We start from the raw sequence: 7911 nt of genomic DNA on the forward strand, positions 1-7911 counted from the left end.
GGAATTTATTGTTGTGACAAATCGAAGCAACAAAACGGTGATTTGCAGCTCAATCTTCAATGAGAGAACAACTTCACCCATTGGTGCTGCCGTTACCACCCATGACAGTCAATCTAAAAGATTTCTTTCATAACACGTGTTTAAAATTAGGTTTTGAGTCACCGATACGGATCGAATTTTGGCTCGCATAACTCAGTGGATTTTCCATCGATTTTAATAACGTAAACATTGACTTTGATTGATAGATTTTTATGTCAGTTGTAGGAGCTTTCTTCGAAAGCTCTCATGAGTCCCCAGCATTCGGGTCAAACAACACATTTTTGACTCTATTTACGAGAAATTTGTTACTCGTAATACTACCATTGAAATAATCGAGCAATAATTAATTTTTGGCACACCTGTTCGAGAACCGTGTCTTCGCGACTAGAAAATTAATTTACGACTGGTTCCGAACGAATATTATGCAAATCAGTTAAATAAATATGTCATTTCGAGCTATAAAATCGAGTTTATGAGTCGTTATTAGACCTGTCTGTCAACAGAAAATTAAAATGTATGTAGGTCTGCGGTTTTGTTTAACGAAATCTAATTAAGCGTTAGCAAAAAAAAACTTTGTATTTGATGAGCTAGCAAAGAAACGCTGAAACCCACGAAACGTGTAAAATGGCAACGCCGCGTTTGTTTTTTGTTGTTAAAATTTTTAAGGGCGTGATCGATATTTTCGGATGTCGAGGTTGCGACCTCTTGTCAATGTCACGTCGGAGCAAACTTCGGTAATCCGTCAAAGTTTGACGCGCTGATGAAGCAATATAGATTTTGACAAGGCTCAAACAATGACTCTTACTTCGTGAACGAAGGTTCGCACAAACAATGCCAAAACACCCGACAATCGCGGATACCCCAAGACACCTCAAATAAGCAAAATGTATGAGACCTCGGCTTCTGGGTGAGGTCGATTTTTTGGTTCGACAAAAAAACCTTTCCCTTTTTCAAAATTGGTATTTTGTACAGGCGGCATCCCATGGTGGCTAGAACGCGTCATCAACCACGCTGAGAAATCGACTTGAAAAATGAACGTAATTCGATTGCCCAATTAATACGCAACGTGGAAACCGTTAATTGTTGGAAATGAGAGTGATTGGCAAGAAGGGAAATCATTTTGTTAAATCAACTGTGACAACACCGCTCTACCAAAAAAAGGTAATAGATGAGGTGACGTGGCGGCTGTCAAATTCACCGCGCTGATGCCGATTTCCCGATTTTTTTTTTGTATTAGGAGATCACTGAGCTTATGATTACATTCGTAAGGAGTTGCGAAGGCATGAAAATTGAACTATAAAAAAATTACGCGACAACATGGCGTTTGTTCTTTGTTTAAAAATACCCATGTATCACTGCAAATGGTGACGTAAGACCTGTAACAAAAATACACTGTTGCCTCATTTCGTACGAGCGGAAATTGTTACAGGGTGTTAAAAATCATATAAGTAAAAATTTGAAAGGTTTGTTATTCATGACCACACATGATGGGCATTGATTAATAGTACCAACGTGATGATGATGATGATGACAATGTGTTGCCAAGGTTACCTTTAATTCATAAACCGTCGATTTGGAGGTGTTGCATTTAACTGTTCATGTCGCATTATTTTACGTGAATGGCACCTAACTGTTAAAATCGTTTTCGACTTTGAAATTTCTCCATTAATTTACGCTACACAAAGACATTTCGAAAATCCACTGGAGTTTCGATAATACTCGGAAGTGTCCGAAAAATCATAACGGCAATATCACCGATACACATGCACTTTTTAAAAGTATTTATAGGATTTATTTCGCGGCGTTGCCAATGTTAACTGACACATTTTTGCCAATAAGAGCAGTGTTATTACGGTTTTCAATTTTAAAACTGGGCGAATTCACTACGACTGGACTATCCTATAAACTATAGCAAACGTGAATAAATCTCTCCGCTAATAGACGCTAACTCCGAACATAAAATATGAATTTGGATAATTAAAAGCCGCACATGGAGAGATAAATCCTTAATAAATCTTTCGCTGAAATTTTTGACACGAATAAATTTACATTAATCAAGCATTTAGTGACAATATTTCTAAATTCCTAAACGGTTCGTAATGCCGAGCCGGTTTATTGTTGCGTTAAAGATAAACCTTCCAGGAACTAAATTAAAAATAATTTATTTAAAATAAATTTCAAATTTCCTTCCCAACACAAAACTCTCCACTGATGACAACAAACCTGTCGTCGGGACGTCGGCGCCGATTTTTGAATTTTTGAGACCAAATCACCAAAAAAAAAAATAATAATAATAATAATAATAATCACTGAAATCCCTCGCGGAACAATCGATCAATCGATCAATCAATCAATCAATCGCGGATTAATTTTGTTTTACGGTACGAACGGATTCGCGAGGTATCCGAACCGAACGCGTGTGCCGTGTGTTACAGTTGAAGAAACACACAGAGCTTCTATTTGATGTGCGTTGCCGGGTCTCTGGTCGAACTGCGTTCCCTCTAATCCACCAAACGTGACACTCTTTTACTTATAACCCGAGAAGACGCACCATTATTAATACGCTTGCTGCAGGTAGTTCCCGACAGCAATACTTTGGTACTACACATGTACCCGTGTACTTATCTGGTAAATGAATCGATGATATTGGCACAGTTGTTTATGGCGGCGCCAAGCGATGACACGTCTCTGATATACACGAAACGGCGTTGGTTTATGCAATACTTTAATCTCTTTTTCATTTATTGGATTATATAGCGATTTGGGAATGCGTAACGTCTTTCTAAAAATACGGAATTCAGGTGCCGGATCTTTGGATTAATTGGCAAAAGACAGTGACGATCGTGGCGTCATCTGGACGAGCGGCGCGAATATGTGGGAAATCGATTAAATGTCTCGTTGGGGAAATATGAAATGACGGCTATTGTTAACGCCATTTTAAGATCGTTTCGACGCGGAGCAATATGGCGGCGAAACCGTTGGGAGCGCTTGCATTTGAATGTCACTGCGTGGTGACGAACGCAATGAAATACACTGCGTGACGTAGACGAGAGGACACCCCGGGAAAACGGCTTCATTTAAATGATTTTCGGTGCGGACGTCTGCACATGGGAGCACGAAAAAAAACGATTAAATTTTCAGCCGTGCTTATCAATGTATTTACGGGTTATCAGGAATTTTAGGTTGTTTTTACCATAAAAAATCAACAACATGGCTGCAAAATATCACTTATTGATGTATAGTGTGCTTGGAAGCGCCATTAAATCAATCAAATGTGCCTAAACGCGAAATTTTCATTGATTGAGCGAATTTGAGAAAGGTCGAGTAGTGGATCTACGAGAGGCCCATCGGTCGTCTAGGGAAATCTAGGGAACCGCAGTGTGAACGCTATAGTGAGACGTCGTCAGGCACGGTTCCAACAAGAGCAAACAGGCAGAAGGAGAGGTACTGGAAGATCCCAAAGAACTATTGAACTCCGAATTATGGCCCCAAGAGATGGGCTCGTCTCGTTCACCGACGGGTCAGTGGTTGGGTGAGTATGGAAGGCCCGTTGGGATTCGAATCATTTATCGCCGGATAAAAACTTTTGGACTGATTTCCTACCGTCCCCATCTTGTGTTACGCCTCACCTTAAATCACCGTCAAAACAGGCTGCAGTGGTGCAGAGAACGGACACAATGGAATCTGGAATGGGATAGTGACGATTCCAGATTCTGGTTGGGTATGCATGGTGGTCGGGCAAGAGTGAGAAGAAGACGAGATCCTCAAGTTACAATGAAGAAACACGTCCATCAGACTGTTGGGGTAATGGCTTGGGGCGCTGTTGCATATGGTAGCAGGTCACCTTTAATTTTCATTGGAGGCAGTATGACAACTCAACGATACATTCAAGAAGTCCTGGACCCTCATCTCCTGCCTTATCTGGAAGCTCTTGTTAATCCAGTTTTCCAGCACAATGCACGATCACATGTGGTTGGAGCGACCGTGGACTTTTTTCCTATAAGAGCGTGCCCTGTGTTGGATCTAATATTCTAACAGTGCTCCATGGTACCTCGCATGCATTTTTGAGGGGCAAAAATGGGTAGAGTTAAAAATAAGGCAAATATCACTTTCAATTTAGGGAAATGGGCCAATTTCGACTTTAAGGAGAAGTTCTTCCACAGAAAAATTTACGAAAAACTTAATTTGAGCGAGGGTGCGATTGCAGAAATTATTCGCCGGTACAAAGGTGAAGATAGAATAGTTTCCATCAAACAAACTGGCCGTCCAGAACTAATAAACGCTTGAGAAGAGCAATAATTCACGAAGACCATTAAGGGAAATCCCAGAATTAGTGACCTTAAACCGAAAATAGCTTTGGAAATTCAAACTAGCAAAAAAGTATCTGCAGAAACTATACGAAGATACATAAGAGTAAATGGTTGCGATGGGTGGGTATACAGGAAGAACCCATGGGTTAATACCAAAAATAAGAATTTTAGAAAAGAATTTGCACCGGAAATGGTTTTAGAACCGGAAACCTATTAGAACAATGTAATTTTTGCCGACGAGGCTAAATCCAACATATTGGGGCCGATGGATGATAAATGATATGAAGGAGGCCCAACGAAGAACTGAAAATAAGCAATTTACGTCCTACTGTGAAACACGGTGGCGGATCGGTAACAATTTGGGGCTGCATTTCGGCCAAAGGAGTTGGGGAATTAGGATTCGTTGATGGAACAATGGACAAAATGGTTTATTAAAACATGTTAAAAAATAATTTGTTAAAAAGTGCCACTGACATGGGAGTTCGAGCGAGTTTGAATTATTATCGAGGTGATGACCCCAAACACAACGTGATGATTGTTACGGAATAGATGCTCTGCAACCATCCAAAAGTCCTAAAAGCTCCAGATCGATATCCAGATGTTAATCCGATGGAGGATGTGTGGCAACAGTTGGATTTGCAAGCAAGACAACGATTCGATAACGAATAAAAATGAGCTAAAACAAGTTTTAATGGAGGAATGACGCAAAATCGATCTTGATTTAATTTAGAAAATTGTTTTGTCCATTCCTAAACGGCTTCAAGCCGTTATAGATCGTTGTAGACAGCCAAGAAGAGCACGAAAAATATTAATATTTCTTCCTCTCTTGTTTATTGTTTGTTAACGTGTTCGAAAATTTTCCTGAGACCAAAGATGTGTTGTTTTTTGCACTTTTTTTGATTTTTTGATACTGTTAGTTAATATTGAAAATATTTGTGCATTGTTCGTGAGTAAAAACTAGTACCACACGTATGCCAACGTCCCGTTTCCTAATTGTTTATTTTCATTGTAACTATGCATAAGAGAAGATTGCAAGTGTAAGTGTCCGAATATTTTAGGGAGTCGCTGTACACACGTATATAGTCAAAAAAAATAAAAACATTTCCCGCCGCACATGGGGCAGTTCAAAAAAGAGGAGTTGCACGGGGACTACGGCAACGTGCAACTTAACATGCAGTTAGAAATACATAGAAAAGTCAACTATTGTAACATTGCAACATTGCACATTTTTTATTACGTCACCCAGTGTGACATTCAAATGGAACTATCAATCAAGAGGGTTCGCTGACGTAACTCGTGCTAAAAACAGCGTCGCTAATGCTTATGATTTTCTTTAATGTACTTTTTGTGCACAATTATAGATATCCAAAAGTCTCCACCTGAAATTGGATCCACCAAACGGGACTACCACGATTAACGCAACGCGATAATCTCCTTCCTCGCTTTAAAAATGGTAACCGTGTGATTAATTTTTATCATACAACCAATAACATTTGAGTGACACTGTCAATTAAAGCTTAATTGACGCATCTCTTGTAAAATGTGAAATCCGTAACTTCTGAGCACAATATAACTTTTGTGTATGTTTTTAGATAGTCAAAACACTATGCAAAATCTAATAATAACGTATTTAATGAAGACATTCGCCTGTTCTGCTGAACGCACTATAAAAATGGCGTGTATCTCTTATTACCCAACATGACACGTGACATACGAATAGACGGTGAATCATGCTGACGTAACTATTGCCAAGAGCAACGTTGCCAAATGTTTATGATTTTGCTTTAAAAATATACACATCGTGCACCGTTCTACATAGGTACGCGAAAATACAAGCACAGATTTCAACCGAAAAGTTCTAAAAAAAATTGCGCAAATATGCGAAAAATTCGTCGGCCTAGCCTGCGCGACGCACTTTGACAAGTGGCAGGTGTGCGTTTAACTTCTGTCAATGAACTGTAAAAAAAAATAGCTTGTCCACTGCAGCCCCCGCCCAGAAACGGCCTTGACGATGCTCGCAATTTTTCTTTAAATTTTGTGCAGGCTCCGATACAATTTTTCACGTGGAATTCGCAAACGTCGACCATATTTCGTTACAAGAAGCACGATATACACACTGGCCTGACCTGCTTAAGGCACTTTACTGAAATCCGGTAATTGATTTATGAACTGGCATAATAAATTTCCGTCTGGATGCTTCTGCGTGTAGTTTACATAGAAATGCACTTCCTCCGTACTATACATGATTCATTTTGATTAAAATCGTAAAGTTTAAAAGCAGCATTCATTTTTATTTTCGCAATCCAGATTAAAATTTACGAGACATCCACAATGTGCTGTTACTACTCGAATTCGGTCTCTCGGGAGTTGGGAAAATATTGGCTTTTGGCACACCGATGCTGTATTAAATGTTAAGGAAAAAATTGTTGGTGTGTGTTATCACAGATCCATGAAGCTCTCCATGCTGGAAAATTGTCATTGTTTCCTTTTCGGCGATTAAACAATCCAGACTCCAGCCCTGTAGCTCATACCAACTCGCCAATATCGATGACCATATTCAATCCAATAAGGAGTAATTAAGTTTTATGATGAAATGGGTTTGAGTTAATTGCATTAGCCACTGGAATTGAGACGAAGAAAACTGGAAAAATGCACATCTGCGCTATTAATAAAGCGACGATAAAGCGGTGCCATGCACACTTAAAATGACGCTGTCGACGACAACAGCACTTGTGGAACAATATTTTACTTGAAGGGATTCGTGTATTAAAGTTAGTTTTTCCAGAGAAAACTTTAATGACTTGCTTCCCGCATCGCCAGAGAATTCATTCAGGGGGAATCTTAGGAAGTGCGCGATAAATGGCAACGCGGCATCAGTCGCTTGTCATAGTGGCATGGCCGTCATGGGTTGCGCGTCACGTGAATGGGAGGAGGGAAAGACGCAATTTGGCGGTTTGTGCTATTTTGCCGAACTGACATTCTTCCCTAAGTTTCTTGTTTGACTATACGAATCCTGAAATATACTTTTTTTACGCGTTCGCGTTCGTTACCGGCTTCCAAAGATATCTAATAAAATTGGCAGTGAGTGAGCGCGCTCAGGTCGTCAGTGGCTTAAATATTCAAAAATATTCAGCTTTATACTTTGTAGTATCGACGGATAATCTTTATAAATACCAATATAAAATGTCATATACCACCACAACATGTGTATATATATGTATTATTGGGAAATTTTCAGGTTTTTAGCTCAATGCTAGCAATGGCTGTCATGAAAATTATCGCTCGAGTGACATTCACCGGATGCAAATGAGCCAAAGCAAATAATGTTGTGCAAATTGACGTCTCAATTATTGCGGTTGCAATAAACAAAAAATCAAACATTGCTCCTATTATCTTCTTATTTTAGGGCCCGAAACTGAATCAATGGGGCCAAGGCTGGACCTCCGGAAAGCTTACAATAAAACCATTATAAATTAATTAAGCGGATTTCAACGGAGCTAACTTCTAAAACTCAATTCATTAGAAAGTCTTAAATCTTCCTATTCAGCTGTGTTCGTAAATT

The 7911-nt window shown here is 39.4% G+C and overlaps 1 protein-coding gene across 4 annotated transcripts in view; it reads right to left on the reverse strand.

Moving 5' to 3' along the window:
* loh (lonely heart) overlaps positions 1-7911 on the reverse strand; it is a 51645-nt gene that overhangs the window by 9624 nt on the left and 34110 nt on the right. The gene's annotated exons all lie outside the window — the stretch shown is intronic.

The sequence above is a fragment of the Euwallacea fornicatus genome, chromosome 1 (assembly GCF_040115645.1).
Source record: "Euwallacea fornicatus isolate EFF26 chromosome 1, ASM4011564v1, whole genome shotgun sequence".
NCBI lineage: Eukaryota > Metazoa > Arthropoda > Insecta > Coleoptera > Curculionidae > Euwallacea > Euwallacea fornicatus.